The sequence below is a fragment of the Oncorhynchus keta genome, chromosome 19 (assembly GCF_023373465.1).
Source record: "Oncorhynchus keta strain PuntledgeMale-10-30-2019 chromosome 19, Oket_V2, whole genome shotgun sequence".
NCBI classification, from domain to species: Eukaryota; Metazoa; Chordata; class Actinopteri; order Salmoniformes; family Salmonidae; genus Oncorhynchus; species Oncorhynchus keta.
In genome coordinates, this window is record NC_068439.1 from 1,308,356 (window position 1) to 1,325,679 (window position 17,324).

The 17,324-nt window shown below is 43.4% G+C and overlaps 1 pseudogene; it reads left to right on the forward strand.

Annotated features, from left to right (window-relative positions):
- LOC118381944 (protein FAM91A1-like) overlaps positions 1 to 17,324 on the forward strand; it is a 152,676-nt pseudogene that overhangs the window by 25,895 nt on the left and 109,457 nt on the right.

Below are 17,324 nucleotides of genomic sequence, written 5' to 3' on the forward strand. Positions count from 1 at the left end.
CAGGTAATATACTATACAGGGAATAGGGCTCTGGTCTCAGGTAATATACTATACAGGGAATAGGGCCCTGGTCTCAGGTAATATACTATACAGGGAATAGGGCTCTGGTCTCAGGTAATATACTATACAGGGAATAGGGCTCTGGTCTCAGGTAATATACTATACAGGGAATAGGGCCCTGGTCTCAGGTAATATACTATACAGGGAATAGGGCTCTGGTCTCAGGTAATATACTATACAGGGAATAGGGCTCTGGTCTCAGGTAATATACTATACAGGGAATAGGGCTCTGGTCTCAGGTAATATACTATACAGGGAATAGGGCTCTGGTCTCAGGTAATATACTATACAGGGAATAGGGCTCTGGTCTCAGGTAATATACTATACAGGGAATAGGGCTCTGGACTTGATGAACCAGTGATTAATGTCTCCTGTCTCTTCTAGGTCTAAGACTGCTGGGCATCGGGAGGAACCAGTATATTGACTTGATGAACCAGTGCAGGTCTTCCAAGGTAAAGACACGAAGATCTTGAAGCATGTCGTTATTACCTTGGTCATATTTTTTTAAATAGTAGCAGTGATTTAACATGTATGGACTTGTGTCTCCTATCAGAAATTCTTCCGTAGGAAAACAGCGCGGGACCTGCTGCCCTCCAAGCCAATAGAGATCTCTGTAGAGGCGTGGTGGGTGGCTCAGACCGGATACATCACAGAGGATGACATCAGGGTGAGTCTCTGTAGAGCTTCCTGATAGTGGTAGAGGATGACGTCAGGGTGTCTCTGTAGAGCTTCCTGATAGTGGTAGAGGATGACGTCAGGGTGAGTCTGTAGAGCTTCCTGATAGTGGTAGAGGATGACGTCAGGGTGAGTCTCTGTAGAGCTTCCTGATAGTGGTAGAGGATGACGTCAGGGTGAGTCTCTGTAGAGCTTCCTGATAGTGGTAGAGGATGACGTCAGGGTGAGTCTCTGTAGAGCTTCCTGATAGTGGTAGAGGATGACGTCAGGGTGAGTCTCTGTAGAGCTTCCTGATAGTGGTAGAGGATGACGTCAGGGTGAGTCTCTGTAGAGCTTCCTGATAGTGGTAGAGGATGACGTCAGGGTGAGTCTCTGTAGAGCTTCCTGATAGTGGTAGAGGATGACGTCAGGGTGAGTCTTTGTAGAGCGTCCTGATAGTGGTAGAGGATGACATCAGGGTGAGTCTCTGTAGAGCTTCCTGATAGTGGTAGAGGATGACGTCAGGGTGAGTCTCTGTAGAGCGTCCTGATAGTGGCAGAGGATGACGTCAGGGTGAGTCTCTGTAGAGCTTCCTGATAGTGGTAGAGGATGACGTCAGGGTGAGTCTCTGTAGAGCTTCCTGATAGTGGTAGAGGATGACGTCAGGGTGAGTCTCTGTAGAGCTTCCTGATAGTGGTAGAGGATGACGTCAGGGTGAGTTTCTGTAGAGCTTCCTGATAGTGGTAGAGGATGACGTCAGGGTGAGTCTCTGTAGAGCTTCCTGATAGTGGTAGAGGATGACGTCAGGGTGAGTCTCTGTAGAGCTTCCTGATAGTGGTAGAGGATGACGTCAGGGTGAGTCTGTAGAGCTTCCTGATAGTGGTAGAGGATGACGTCAGGGTGAGTCTCTGTAGAGCTTCCTGATAGTGGTAGAGGATGACGTCAGGGTGAGTCTCTGTAGAGCGTCCTGATAGTGGTAGAGGATGACGTCAGGGTGAGTCTCTGTAGAGCTTCCTGATAGTGGTAGAGGATGACGTCAGGGTGAGTCTCTGTAGAGCTTCCTGATAGTGGTAGAGGATGACGTCAGGGTGAGTCTCTGTAGAGCGTCCTGATAGTGGTAGAGGATGACGTCAGGGTGAGTCTCTGTAGAGCTTCCTGATAATGGTAGAGGATGACACCATGCTCGTCTATTCACCAGTCAGTTTAAACAATATATAATCTAGCCATGATGGCGAGCGGGGATGCAGACCCCGATGAGTCTTCTGTTAGGTTTGTACATGTGTTCATGTACATTGTATCATTTCATTTCCTGTTATTACCAAGAGCACAGACCGGTCTGAGTAGACTTTGCAAGGTCACTGTCATGCAGCCTCTGAGTGTCTGATAGGGAAAAAGGAGCACTGCCTCACAACAGGCATGCAGCACAGAAAATATTCTAAATATATTACCAGAGGTCTCTATTCTAAATATATTACCAGAGGTCTCTATTCTAAATATATTACCAGAGGTCTCTATTCTAAATATATTACCAGAGGTCTCTAGCCTAAATGGTTTAAAACGATATATATTACCAGAGATGCCTTTTTTTCTTTCTATAGGTATTCACATGCGTTTTATGTAATTACACCAACCATGTCACAGCTGTTTTAAACTCATCCTGGGTGGTAAATATTGGTCTGATAACAAACAATTTTGTTCAGTCATGTTACCTCGCTAGGTAAAAACCTGGTAAATTCACAGTAGGTTTGGACACAGCTGACTGGCACATTCTCCTCTCCTCCTCCTCCTCCTCCTCCTCCTCCTCCTCCTCCTCCTCCTCCTCCTCCTCCTCCTCCTCCTCTCCTCCTCCTCCTAATGTCTGCCTGTGTCCCTGCTCTTCTCCTCTCTTCCTCTCCTTCTCTCCCCCTAATGTCTGTCTGTCCTCCCCCTGTCCTGTCTGATTTCAGATCTGCTCGTTGGCAGAGAGGAAGGCAATTGATAAGATGATTGATTCAGGACCCCAACTGGCCGGTTCAATGGAGTACAATGTGGTACTGAGTGAGTGGTATCTATTCTCTGCTTCGTGTGTGTTCGTCCCACCAGGCTGCAAAATGACAGTGTTGTGGGTGGATGGTAATCGTTAGCCATCAGGGTGTCTTTGGCGTTATTGGAAAACATTTTAGTCTGATGACATGCCTCTCCTATCATTATGGTCCATTGTGGCTATGATGAGAGAATAACAGATAGGATTGGAGACTCGGGGGCCGACGGGAGACTCGGGGGCCGACGGGAGACTCGGGGGCCGACGGGAGACTGGGGGCCGACGGGAGACTGGGGGCCGACGGGAGACTGGGGCCGACGGGAGACTGGGGGCCGACGGGAGACTGGGGGCCGACGGGAGACTGGGGGAAGACGGGAGGCTGGGGAAAGATGGGAGGCTGGGGAACGACGGGAGGCTGGGGAAAGATGGGAGGCTGGGGAAAGATGGGAGGCTGGGGAAGATGGGAGACTGGGGAAGAAGGGAGGCTGGGAAAGACTGGAGGCTGGGGAAAGACTGGAGGCTGGGGAAAGATGGGAGGCTGGGGAAGATGGGAGACTGGGGAAAGACTGGAGGCTGGGAAAGACTGGAGGCTGGGAAAGACTGGAGGCTGGGGAAAGACTGGAGACTGGGGAAAGACTGGAGACTGGGGAAAGACTGGAGGCTGGGAAAGACTGGAGGCTGGGGAAAGACGGGAGACTGGGGAAAGACTGGAGGCTGGGAAAGCCTGGAGGCTGGGAAAGACTGGAGGCTGGGGAAAGACTGGAGGCTGGGGAAAGACTGGAGACTGGGGAAAGACTGGAGACTGGGGAAAGACTGGAGGCTGGGAAAGACTGGAGGCTGGGAAAGACTGGAGGCTGGGAAAGACTGGAGGCTGGGAAAGACGGGAGACTGGGGGCCGATGGGAGACTGGGGGCCGATGGGAGACTGGGGGCCTTGGGAGACTGGGGCCGATGGGAGACTGGGGAGACTGGGGGCCTTGGGAGACTGGGGGCCTTGGGAGACTGGGGGCCTTGGGAGACTGGGGGCCGACGGGAGACTGGGGGGAGACTGGGGGAAGACTGGAGACTGGGGAAGACTGGAGACTGGGGAAGACGGGAGACTGGGGGCCGATGGGAGACTGGGGCCGATGGGAGACTGGGGGCCGTGGGAGACTGGGGGCCGATGGGAGACTGGGGAGACTGGGGGCCTTGGGAGACTGGGGGCCTTGGGAGACTGGGGGCCGATGGGAGACTGGGGGCCGACGGGAGACTGGGGGCCGACTGGAGACTGGGGAAGACTGGAGACTGGGGAAGATGGGAGACTGGGGGCCGATGGGAGACTGGGGAAGATGGGAGACTGGGGAAGATGGGAGACTGGGGAAGATGGGAGACTGGGGCCGGTGGGGGACTGGGGAAAATGTAGGGGCATGTACTGTATGTGCTGTTCTCTGTTTATTGTAGACTGGGGAAAATGTAGGGGCATGTACTGTATGTGCTGTTCTCTGTTTATTGTAGACTGGGGAAAATGTAGGGGCATATAATGCCATAACAGATGTATTTCTAATGACATCTGTAGATCAATACAATCACTATGTGCTTTCCTTAGTCCTAATACTAATTTAATGCTGTTTTCATACATGGTAATATATTGATGTTGCTCTTTGATCTTGTTGCTATAGTAATATGTGCTATCGGCGCCTCGTTCTTCTCCTTCAGGTCTGTACAACAGGGGATACATCTATCTAGACGTACCCATCTCAGATGACAGCTGTATTTCAGGTAGCCACCTAACAGAGCGGTTGCCCTAGTGTTGCACGGTACACCCAAACTTCCAGACCTTTTCCATATTAGAACATGGTAAAAGGTTTGATGCTAGAATTTGTGGTACATTCGGTACTTCTGTCAAATGGGTCTCACGGATCAAGCCTGTCTATCAGGACAGCCGACATCTTATTATAGAGAACCCTGCCTGCTCCCATAACTCACTGCTAGCCCTTATTATAGAGCTCCCTGCCTGCTCCCATAACTCACTGCTAGTCCTTATTATAGAGCTCCCTGCCTGCTCCCATAACTCACTGCTAGTCCTTATTATAGAGCTCCCTGCCTGCTCCCATAACTCACTGCTAGTCCTTATTATAGAGCTCCCTGCCTGCTCCCATAACTCACTGCTACCCCTTATTATAGAGCTTCCTGCCTGCTCCCTTAACTCACTGCTAGTCCTTATTATAGAGCTCCCTGCCTGCTCCCATAACTCACTGCTAGTCCTTATTATAGAGCTCCCTGCCTGCTCCCATAACTCACTGCTAGTCCTTATTATAGAGCTCCCTGCCTGCTCCCATAACTCACTGGGCTGCATCATGTTAGCTCCACTAACCATTCACTGCTAGCCTGGGAGTCTGGGCTGCATCATGTTAGCTCCACTAACTCACTGCTAGCCGCCACACAAGTTAACACACTTCAATAATGCGACACGGCATGTAGAAATGTTGAAACTTATTTACAGTTCGCAAAACAATGTCCATACAAGGTAGAATAATGGAAGAAGATTACCGGTAGCTTCCAGCTTTGTAGGCCAACTTTCCTTTCTCGCTGACAGATAGCGAACATCAATTCACTACCCTTTGGTACTTAGTTTGTGATAATATGCATCCAAAATTTTATTCACTTAATCGGTGTCTCACGTCTCTCCCAAAGATGATCTTTTGCCTCAACGAACGGACTCCGGGCCGCTCTCCTCTTGCCTTGTGAATGATGTCATTACTGGTTAACGAGACAGCGCACATTTTTTAATAAAAGAAGCTACTTCTATGCAAATGTTGTTGATCAATACAATGAAATAAGTCTTCAATGGAAGAGAAACAGATTGTTGGTCATCTGTAGTCCCATTCGATCAGCCAAAACAAGCTCAATAACTCAATGCCTGCACACACTCCTATTGAACACGCGCCCACCTGTATTGTGGATAGGCCTAGGCTACATATTGATTTACCTAGTTTATCAATAGAGATTTACCATTCATATAAATGACTCCCATTATGTTATGTAATTAGATTGGTAAAAACAAGGTCTAATTGATTCATCCATGCATACATGGCTGTCTCTGAAAAATGTTGACGTAAAATCTGTCAAATGTAATGATCTTGAATTCAAGATGTCCAACTTTGGCTGATATGCCTTTTCTTGCCGTGATATTGTGATCGTATCGGGTATTATGATACTAAACCTGCTATTGAGTATTATGATACTAAACCTGGTATCGGGTATTATGATACTAAACCTTGTATCGGGTATTATGATACTAAACCTGGTATCGGGTATTATGATACTAAACCTGCTATTGAGTATTATGATACTAAACCTGGTATCGAGTATTATGATACTAAACCTGCTATTGAGTATTATGATACTAAACCTGGTATCGGGTATTATGATACTAAACCTGGTATCGGGTATTATGATACTAAACCTGCTATTGAGTATTATGATACTAAACCTGCTATTGAGTATTATGATACTAAACCTGCTATTGAGTATTATGATACTAAACCTGCTATTGAGTATTATGATACTAAACCTGCTATTGAGTATTATGATACTAAACCTGCTATTGAGTATTATGATACTAAACCTGCTATTGAGTATTATGATACTAAACCTGGTATCGGGTATTATGATACTAAACCTGCTATTGAGTATTATGATACTAAACCTGCTATTGAGTATTATGATACTAAACCTGCTATTGAGTATTATGATACTAAACCTGGTATCGGGTATTATGATACTAAACCTGCTATTGAGTATTATGATACTAAACCTGCTATTGAGTATTATGATACTAAACCTGCTATTGAGTATTATGATACTAAACCTGCTATTGAGTATTATGATACTAAACCTGGTATCGGGTATTATGATACTAAACCTGCTATTGAGTATTATGATACTAAACCTGCTATTGAGTATTATGATACTAAACCTGCTATTGAGTATTATGATACTAAACCTGGTATTGGTATCGAGTATTATGATACTAAACCTGCTATTGAGTATTATGATACTAAACCTGGTATCGAGTATTATGATACTAAACCTGCTATTAGTATTATGATACTAAACCTGGTATCGAGTATTATGATACTAAACCTGGTATTGAGTATTATGATACTAAACCTGGTATTGAGTATTATGATACTAAACCTGCTATCGAGTACTATGATACTAAACCTGGTATCGAGTATTATGATACTAAACCTGGTATCGAGTATTATGATACTAAACCTGGTATCGAGTATTATGATACTAAACCTGGCCCCACAACATTACCATCTATATCTGTCTGAGGCCTGTGAAGAGGGCCCTCAACATTACCATCTATATCTGTCTGAGGGCTGTGAAGCGGCCCCACAACATACAGTTGAAGTCGGAAGTTTACATACACTTAGGTTGGAGTCATTAAAACTAGTTTTTCAATCACTCCACACATTTCTTGTTAACAAACTATAGTTTTGGCAAGTCAGTTAGGACATCTACTTTGTGCATGACACAAGTCATTTTTCCAACAATTGTTTACAGACAGATTATTTCACTTATAGACATCATGGGAAAATCTAAAGAAATCAGCCAAGACCTCAGAAAATAATTGTAGACCTCCACAAGTCTGGTTCATCCTTGGGAGCAATTTCCAAACGCCTGAAGGTACCACGTTCATCTGTACAAACAATAGTACACAAGTATAAACACCATGGGACCACGTAGCCGTCATATCGCTCAGGAAGGAGACGTGTTCGGTCTCCTAGAGAGGAACGTACTTTGGTGCAAAAAGTGTAAATCAATCCCAGAACATCAGCAGGACCTTGTTAAGATGTTGAAGGAAACCGGTACAAAAGTATCTATATCCACAGTAAAACGAGTCCTATATCGATATAACCTGAAAGGCCGCTCAGAAAGGAAGAAGCCACTGCTCCAAAACTGCCATAAAAAAGCCAGACTACGGTTTGCAACTGCACATGGGGACAAAGATCATACTTTTTAGAGAAATGTCCTCTGGTTTGATGAAACAAAAATAGAATTGTTTGGCCATAATGACCATCGTTATGTTTGGAGGAAAAGGGGGAGGCTTACAAGCCGAAGAACACCATCCCAACTGTGAAGCACGGGGGTGGCAGCATCATGTTGTGGGGGTGCGTTGCTGCAGGAGGGACTGGTGCACTTCACAAAATAGATGGCTTCATGAGGCAGGAAAATTATCTGGATATATTAAAGCAACACCTCAAGACATCAGTCAGGAAGTTAAAGCTTGGTCGCAAATGGGTCTTCCAAATGGACAATGACCCCAAGCATACTTCCAAAGCTGTGGAAAAATGGCTTAAGGACAACAAAGTCAAGGTATTTGAGTGGCCATCATAAAGCCCTGACTTCAACCCTGTATAACATTTGTGGATAGAACTGAAAAAGCGTGTGCGAGCAAGGAGACCTACAAACCTGACTCAGTTACAACAGCTCTGTCAGGAGGAATGGGCCAAAATTCACCCAACTTATTGTGGGAAGCTTGTGGAAGGCTACCCGAAACGTTTGACCCAAGTTAAATCATTTAAAGGCAATGCTAACAAATACTAATTGAGTGTATGTAAACTTATGACCCACTGGGAATGTGATGAAAGAAATAACATCTGAAATAAATAATTCTCTCTACTATTATTCTGACATTTCACAATCTTAAAATAAAGTGGTTATCCTAACTGACCTAAGACAGGGAATTTTTACGAGGATTAAATGTCAGGAATTGTGAAAAACTGAGTTTAAATGTATTTATCTAAGGTGTATGTAAACATCCGACTTCAACTGTATTATACAGCATGTTATCTATTCATTAATATTATGTATTATCTCCCAGTTCCTCCTCTGGAAGGCTTCGTGATGAACAGGGTCCAGGGAGACTACTTTGAAACCCTATTGTACAAAATATTTGTGTCCATCGATGAGCAGACGAACGTGTCAGAGGTAGGTGAAATACTATTTCCTCGTGGGACCATCCTGGTCTTGAGATCACATTCTGTTTGTTACAGTAGGAGCTTGCAGGATGCTCAAACAAGGCTAATAATAGACTTTTATTGTTGACTTTTTAAAGTGATATCAGTCCCATTTAGTCTTGATCATCTTCTTCTGGTGGTTCTGTTCCAGCTGGCTAATGTTCTGGAGATTGACTTGGGCCTGGTGAAGGTATGTAAACACTGTTATATTGTCCATAGTTACTTATAGGAGACACTGGATATTATTGGGGCCCATCTGAATGTTATATGTGGTGTGAAGACGTAGAGCACTATAGAGGGAAGAGGGCTCTGGTCAAGGTAGAGTACTATATAGGGAATAGGGCTCTGGTCTATAGTAGAGCACTATATAGGGAATAGGGTGTCATTTGGGGTGCAGTTGCCTGAATTGGAGAAGCCATTATCGTGTCAACACCTTGCTGAAGTTTTAATAGGTTAAGTTTTAATGGAGGGCCATGTCAACACCTGGTGCTGTAGTTTTAATAGGTTAATTAATGGAGGGCCATGTCAACACCTGGTGCTGTAGTTTTAAGATGGCCATGTCAACACCTGGTGCTGTAGTTTTAATGGGTTAATTAATGGAGGGCCATGTAGGTTAATTAATGGAGGGCCATGTCAACACCTGGTGCTGTAGTTTTAATGGGTTAATTAATGGATGGTCCTGTCAGCACCTGGTGCTGTAGTTTTAATGGGTTAATTAATGGAGGGCCATGTCAACACCTGGTGCTGTAGTTTTAATAGGTTAATTAATGGATGGTCCTGTCAACACCTGGTGCTGTAGTTTTAATAGGTTAATTAATGGAGGGCCATGTCAACACCTGGTGCTGTAGTTTTAATAGGTTAATTAATGGAGGGCCATGTCAGCACCTGGTGCTGTAGTTTTAATAGGTTAATTAATGGAGGGCCATGTCAACACCTGGTGCTGTAGTTTTAATAGGTTAATTAATGGAGGGCCATGTCAACACCTGGTGCTGTAGTTTTAATGGGTTAATTAATGGAGGCCATGTCAACACCTGGTGCTGTAGTTTTAATGGGTTAATTAATGGAGGGCCATGTCAACACCTGGTGCTGTAGTTTTAATGGGTTAATTAATGGAGGGCCATGTCACACCTGGTGCTGTAGTTTTAATAGGTTAATTAATGGAGGGCCATGTCAACACCTGGTGCTGTAGTTTTAATAGGTTAATTAATGGAGGGCCATGTCAACACCTGGTGCTGTAGTTTTAATAGGTTAATTAATGGAGGGCCATGTCAACACCTGGTGCTGTAGTTTTAATAGGTTAATTAATGGAGGGCCATGTCAACACCTGGTGCTGTAGTTTTAATAGGTTAATTAATGGAGGGCCATGTCAACACCTGGTGCTGTAGTTTTAATGGGTTAATTAATGGAGGGCCATGTCAACACCTGGTGCTGTAGTTTTAATGGGTTAATTAATGGAGGGCCATGTCAACACCTGGTGCTGTAGTTTTAATAGGTTAATTAATGGAGGGCCATGTCAACACCTGGTGCTGTAGTTTTAATAGGTTAATTAATGGAGGGCCATGTCAACACCTGGTGCTGTAGTTTTAATAGGTTAATTAATGGAGGGCCATGTCAACACCTGGTGCTGTAGTTTTAATGGGTTAATTAATGGAGGGCCATGTCAACACCTGGTGCTGTAGTTTTAATAGGTTAATTAATGGAGGGCCATGTCAACACCTGGTGCTGTAGTTTTAATAGGTTAATTAATGGATGGTCCTGTCAACACCTGGTGCTGTAGTTTTAATAGGTTAATTAATGGATGGTCCTGTCAACACCTGGTGCTGTAGTTTTAATAGGTTAATTAATGGAGGGCCATGTCAACACCTGGTGCTGTAGTTTTAATAGGTTAATTAATGGATGGTCCTGTCAACACCTGGTGCTGTAGTTTTAATAGGTTAATTAATGGATGGTCCTGTCAACACCTGGTGCTGTAGTTTTAATGGGTTAATTAATGGAGGGCCATGTCAACACCTGGTGCTGTAGTTTTAATAGGTTAATTAATGGAGGGCCATGTCAACACCTGGTGCTGTAGTTTTAATAGGTTAATTAATGGAGGGCCATGTCAACACCTGGTGCTGTAGTTTTAATAGGTTAATTAATGGAGGGCCATGTCAACACCTGGTGCTGTAGTTTTAATGGGTTAATTAATGGAGGTCCATGTCAACACCTGGTGCTGTAGTTTTAATAGGTTCATTAATGGAGGGCCATGTCAACACCTGGTGCTGTAGTTTTAATAGGTTAATTAATGGAGGGTCCATGTCAACACCTGGTGCTGTAGTTTTAATAGATTAATTAATGGATGGTCCTGTCAACACCTGGTGCTGTAGTTTTAATAGGTTAATTAATGGATGGTCCTGTCAACACCTGGTGCTGTAGTTTTAATGGGTTAATTAATGGAGGGCCATGTCAACACCTGGTGCTGTAGTTTTAATAGGTTAATTAATGGATGGTCCTGTCAACACCTGGTGCTGTAGTTTTAATGGGTTAATTAATGGAGGGCCATGTCAACACCTGGTGCTGTAGTTTTAATGGGTTAATTAATGGAGGGCCATGTCAACACCTGGTACTGTAGTTTTAATAGGTTAATTAATGGAGGGCCATGTCAACACCTGGTGCTGTAGTTTTAATGGGTTAATTAATGGAGGGCCATGTCAACACCTGGTGCTGTAGTTTTAATAGGTTAATTAATGGAGGGCCATGTCAACACCTGGTGCTGTAGTTTTAATAGGTTAATTAATGGAGGGCCATGTCAACACCTGGTGCTGTAGTTTTAATGGGTTAATTAATGGAGGGCCATGTCAACACCTGGTGCTGTAGTTTTAATAGGTTAATTAATGGAGGGCCATGTCAACACCTGGTGCTGTAGTTTTAATAGGTTAATTAATGGAGGGCCATGTCAACACCTGGTGCTGTAGTTTTAATAGGTTAATTAATGGAGGGCCATGTCAACACCTGGTGCTGTAGTTTTAATAGGTTAATTAATGGAGGGCCATGTCAACACCTGGTGCTGTAGTTTTAATAGGTTAATTAATGGAGGGCCATGTCAACACCTGGTGCTGTAGTTTTAATAGGTTAATTAATGGAGTGCCATGTCAGCACCTGGTGCTGTAGTTTTAATGGGTTAATTAATGGAGGGCCATGTCAACACCTGGTACTGTAGTTTTAATAGATTAATTAATGGATGGTCCTGTCAACACCTGGTGCTGTAGTTTTAATGGGTTAATTAATGGAGGCCATGTCAACACCTGGTGCTGTAGTTTTAATAGGTTAATTAATGGAGGGCCATGTCAGCACCTGGTGCTGTAGTTTTAATAGGTTAATTAATGGAGGGCCATGTCAACACCTGGTGCTGTAGTTTTAATAGGTTAATTAATGGAGGGCCATGTCAACACCTGGTGCTGTAGTTTTAATAGGTTAATTAATGGAGTGCCATGTCAACACCTGGTGCTGTAGTTTTAATGGGTTAATTAATGGAGGGCCATGTCAACACCTGGTACTGTAGTTTTAATAGATTAATTAATGGATGGTCCTGTCAACACCTGGTGCTGTAGTTTTAATAGGTTAATTAATGGAGGGCCATGTCAACACCTGGTGCTGTAGTTTTAATAGATTAATTAATGGATGGTCCTGTCAACACCTGGTGCTGTAGTTTTAATAGGTTAATTAATGGAGGGCCATGTCAACACCTGGTGCTGTAGTTTTAATAGATTAATTAATGGATGGTCCTGTCAACACCTGGTGCTGTAGTTTTAATGGGTTAATTAATGGAGGGCCATGTCACACCTGGTGCTGTAGTTTTAATGGGTTCATTAATGGAGGGCCATGTCAACACCTGGTGCTGTAGTTTTAATAGGTTAATTAATGGATGGTCCTGTCAACACCTGGTGCTGTAGGTTTAATGGGTTAATTAATGGAGGGCCATGTCAACACCTGGTGCTGTAGTTTTAACGGGTTAATTAATGGAGGGCCATGTCAACACCTGGTGCTGTAGTTTTAATGGGTTAATTAATGGAGGGCCATGTCAACACCTGGTGCTGTAGTTTTAATAGGTTAATTAATGGAGGGCCATGTCAGCACCTGGTGCTGTAGTTTTAATAGGTTAATTAATGGATGGTCCTGTCAACACCTGGTGCTGTAGTTTTAATGGGTTAATTAATGGAGGGCATGTCAACACCTGGTGCTGTAGTTTTAATAGGTTAATTAATGGATGGTCCTGTCAACACCTGGTGCTGTAGTTTTAATGGGTTAATTAATGGAGGGCCATGTCAACACCTGGTGCTGTAGTTTTAATAGGTTAATTAATGGATGGTCCTGTCAACACCTGGTGCTGTAGTTTTAATAGGTTAATTAATGGAGGGCCATGTCAACACCTGGTGCTGTAGTTTTAATAGGTTAATTAATGGAGGGCCATGTCAACACCTGGTGCTGTAGTTTTAATAGGTTAATTAATGGAGGGCCATGTCAACACCTGGTGCTGTAGTTTTAATGGGTTAATTAATGGAGGGCCATGTCAACACCTGGTGCTGTAGTTTTAATAGGTTAATTAATGGAGGGCCATGTCAACACCTGGTGCTGTAGTTTTAATAGGTTAATTAATGGATGGTCCTGTCAACACCTGGTGCTGTAGTTTTAATGGGTTAATTAATGGAGGGCCATGTCAACACCTGGTGCTGTAGTTTTAATAGGTTAATTAATGGAGGGCCATGTCAACACCTGGTGCTGTAGTTTTAATAGGTTAATTAATGGAGGGCCATGTCAACACCTGGTGCTGTAGTTTTAATAGGTTAATTAATGGAGGGCCATGTCAACACCTGGTGCTGTAGTTTTAATAGGTTAATTAATGGAGGGCCATGTCAACACCTGGTGCTGTAGTTTTAATAGGTTAATTAATGGAGGGCCATGTCAACACCTGGTGCTGTAGTTTTAATAGGTTAATTAATGGAGGGCCATGTCAACACCTGGTGCTGTAGTTTTAATGGGTTAATTAATGGAGGGCCATGTCAACACCTGGTGCTGTAGTTTTAATGGGTTAATTAATGGATGGTTCTGTCAACACCTGGTGCTGTAGTTTTAATAGGTTAATTAATGGATGGTCCTGTCAACACCTGGTGCTGTAGTTTTAATAGGTTAATTAATGGAGGGCCATGTCAACACCTGGTGCTGTAGTTTTAATGGGTTAATTAATGGAGGGCCATGTCAACACCTGGTGCTGTAGTTTTAATAGGTTAATTAATGGAGGGCCATGTCAACACCTGGTGCTGTAGTTTTAATAGGTTAATTAATGGATGGTCCTGTCAACACCTGGTGCTGTAGTTTTAATAGGTTAATTAATGGAGGGCCATGTCAACACCTGGTGCTGTAGTTTTAATGGGTTAATTAATGGAGGGCCATGTCAACACCTGGTGCTGTAGTTTTAATGGGTTAATTAATGGAGGGCCATGTCAACACCTGGTGCTGTAGTTTTAATGGGTTAATTAATGGAGGGCCATGTCAACACCTGGTGCTGTAGTTTTAATAGGTTCATTAATGGAGGGCCATGTCAACACCTGGTGCTGTAGTTTTAATGGGTTAATTAATGGAGGGCCATGTCAACACCTGGTGCTGTAGTTTTAATGGGTTAATTAATGGAGGGCCATGTCAACACCTGGTGCTGTAGTTTTAATAGGTTCATTAATGGAGGGCCATGTCAACACCGGGTGCTGTAGTTTTAATGGGTTAATTAATGGAGGGCCATGTCAACACCTGGTGCTGTAGTTTTAATGGGTTAATTAATGGAGGGCCATGTCAACACCTGGTGCTGTAGTTTTAATAGGTTCATTAATGGAGGGCCATGTCAACACCTGGTGCTGTAGTTTTAATAGGTTAATTAATGGAGTGCCATGTCAACACCTGGTGCTGTAGTTTTAATAGGTTCATTAATGGAGGGCCATGTCAACACCTGGTGCTGTAGTTTTAATAGGTTAATTAATGGATGGTCCTGTCAACACCTGGTGCTGTAGTTTTAATAGGTTAATTAATGGAGGGCCATGTCAACACCTGGTGCTGTAGTTGTAATGGGTTAATTAATGGAGGGCCATGTCAACACCTGGTGCTGTAGTTTTAATAGGTTAATTAATGGATGGTCCTGTCAACACCTGGTGCTGTAGTTTTAATAGGTTAATTAATGGAGGGCCATGTCAACACCTGGTGCTGTAGTTTTAATAGGTTAATTAATGGAGGGCCATGTCAACACCTGGTGCTGTAGTTTTAATAGGTTAATTAATGGATGGTCCTGTCAACACCTGGTGCTGTAGTTTTAATAGGTTAATTAATGGAGGGCCATGTCAACACCTGGTGCTGTAGTTTTAATGGGTTAATTAATGGATGGTCCTGTCAACACCTGGTGCTGTAGTTTTAATAGGTTAATTAATGGAGGGCCATGTCAACACCTGGTGCTGTAGTTTTAATAGGTTAATTAATGGATGGTCCTGTCAACACCTGGTGCTGTAGTTTTAATGGGTTAATTAATGGAGGGCCATGTCAACACCTGGTGCTGTAGTTTTAATAGGTTAATTAATGGATGGTCCTGTCAACACCTGGTGCTGTAGTTTTAATAGGTTAATTAATGGAGGGCCATGTCAACACCTGGTGCTGTAGTTTTAATAGGTTAATTAATGGAGGGTCCATGTCAACACCTGGTGCTGTAGTTTTAATAGGTTAATTAATGGATGGTCCTGTCAACACCCGGTGCTGTAGTTTTAATAGGTTAATTAATGGAGGGCCATGTCAACACCTGGTGCTGTAGTTTTAATAGGTTAATTAATGGAGGGCCATGTCAACACCTGGTGCTGTAGTTTTAATAGGTTAATTAATGGAGGGCCATGTCAACACCTGGTGCTGTAGTTTTAATGGGTTAATTAATGGAGGGCCATGTCAACACCTGGTGCTGTAGTTTTAATGGGTTAATTAATGGAGGGCCATGTCAACACCTGGTGCTGTAGTTTTAATGGGTTAATTAATGGAGGGCCATGTCAACACCTGGTGCTGTAGTTTTAATAGGTTAATTAATGGAGGGCCATGTCAACACCTGGTGCTGTAGTTTTAATGGGTTAATTAATGGAGGGCCATGTCAACACCTGGTGCTGTAGTGTTAATGGTTAATTAATGGAGGGCCATGTCAACACCTGGTGCTGTAGTTTTAATAGGTTAATTAATGGATGGTCCTGTCAACACCTGGTGCTGTAGTTTTAATGGGTTAATTAATGGAGGGCCATGTCAACACCTGGTGCTGTAGTTTTAATAGGTTAATTAATGGAGGGCCATGTCAACACCTGGTGCTGTAGTTTTAATAGGTTAATTAATGGAGGGCCATGTCAGCACCTGGTGCTGTAGTTTTAATAGGTTAATTAATGGATGGTCCTGTCAACACCTGGTGCTGTAGTTTTAATAGGTTAATTAATGGAGGGCCATGTCAACACCTGGTGCTGTAGTTTTAATGGGTTAATTAATGGAGGGCCATGTCAGCACCTGGTGCTGTAGTTTTAATGGGTTAATTAATGGAGGGCCATGTCAACACCTGGTGCTGTAGTTTTAATGGGTTAATTAATGGATGGTCCTGTCAACACCTGGTGCTGTAGTTTTAATAGGTTAATTAATGGAGGGCCATGTCAACACCTGGTGCTGTAGTTTTAATGTGGTAATTAATGGATGGTCCTGTCAACACCTGGTGCTGTAGTTTTAATAGGTTAATTAATGGAGGGCCATGTCAACACCTGGTGCTGTAGTTTTAATGGGTTAATTAATGGAGGGCCATGTCAACACCTGGTGCTGTAGTTTTAATAGGTTAATTAATGGATGGTCCTGTCAACACCTGGTGCTGTAGTTTTAATAGGTTAATTAATGGAGGGCCATGTCAACACCTGGTGCTGTAGTTTTAATGGGTTAATTAATGGATGGTCCTGTCAACACCTGGTGCTGTAGTTTTAATAGGTTAATTAATGGAGGGCCATGTCAACACCTGGTGCTGTAGTTTTAATAGGTTAATTAATGGATGGTCCTGTCAACACCTGGTGCTGTAGTTTTAATGGGTTAATTAATGGAGGGCCATGTCAACACCTGGTGCTGTAGTTTTAATAGGTTAATTAATGGAGGGCCATGTCAACACCTGGTGCTGTAGTTTTAATAGGTTAATTAATGGAGGGCCATGTCAACACCTGGTGCTGTAGTTTTAATGGGTTAATTAATGGAGGGCCATGTCACACCTGGTGCTGTAGTTTTAATAGGTTAATTAATGGAGGGCCATGTCAACACCTGGTGCTGTAGTTTTAATAGGTTAATTAATGGAGGGCCATGTCAACACCTGGTACTGTAGTTTTAATAGGTTAATTAATGGAGGGCCATGTCAACACCTGGTACTGTAGTTTTAATAGGTTAATTAATGGATGGTCCTGTCAACACCTGGTGCTGTAGTTTTAATAGGTTAATTAATGGAGGGCCATGTCAACACCTGGTGCTGTAGTTTTAATGGGTTAATTAATGGAGGGCCATGTCAACACCTGGTGC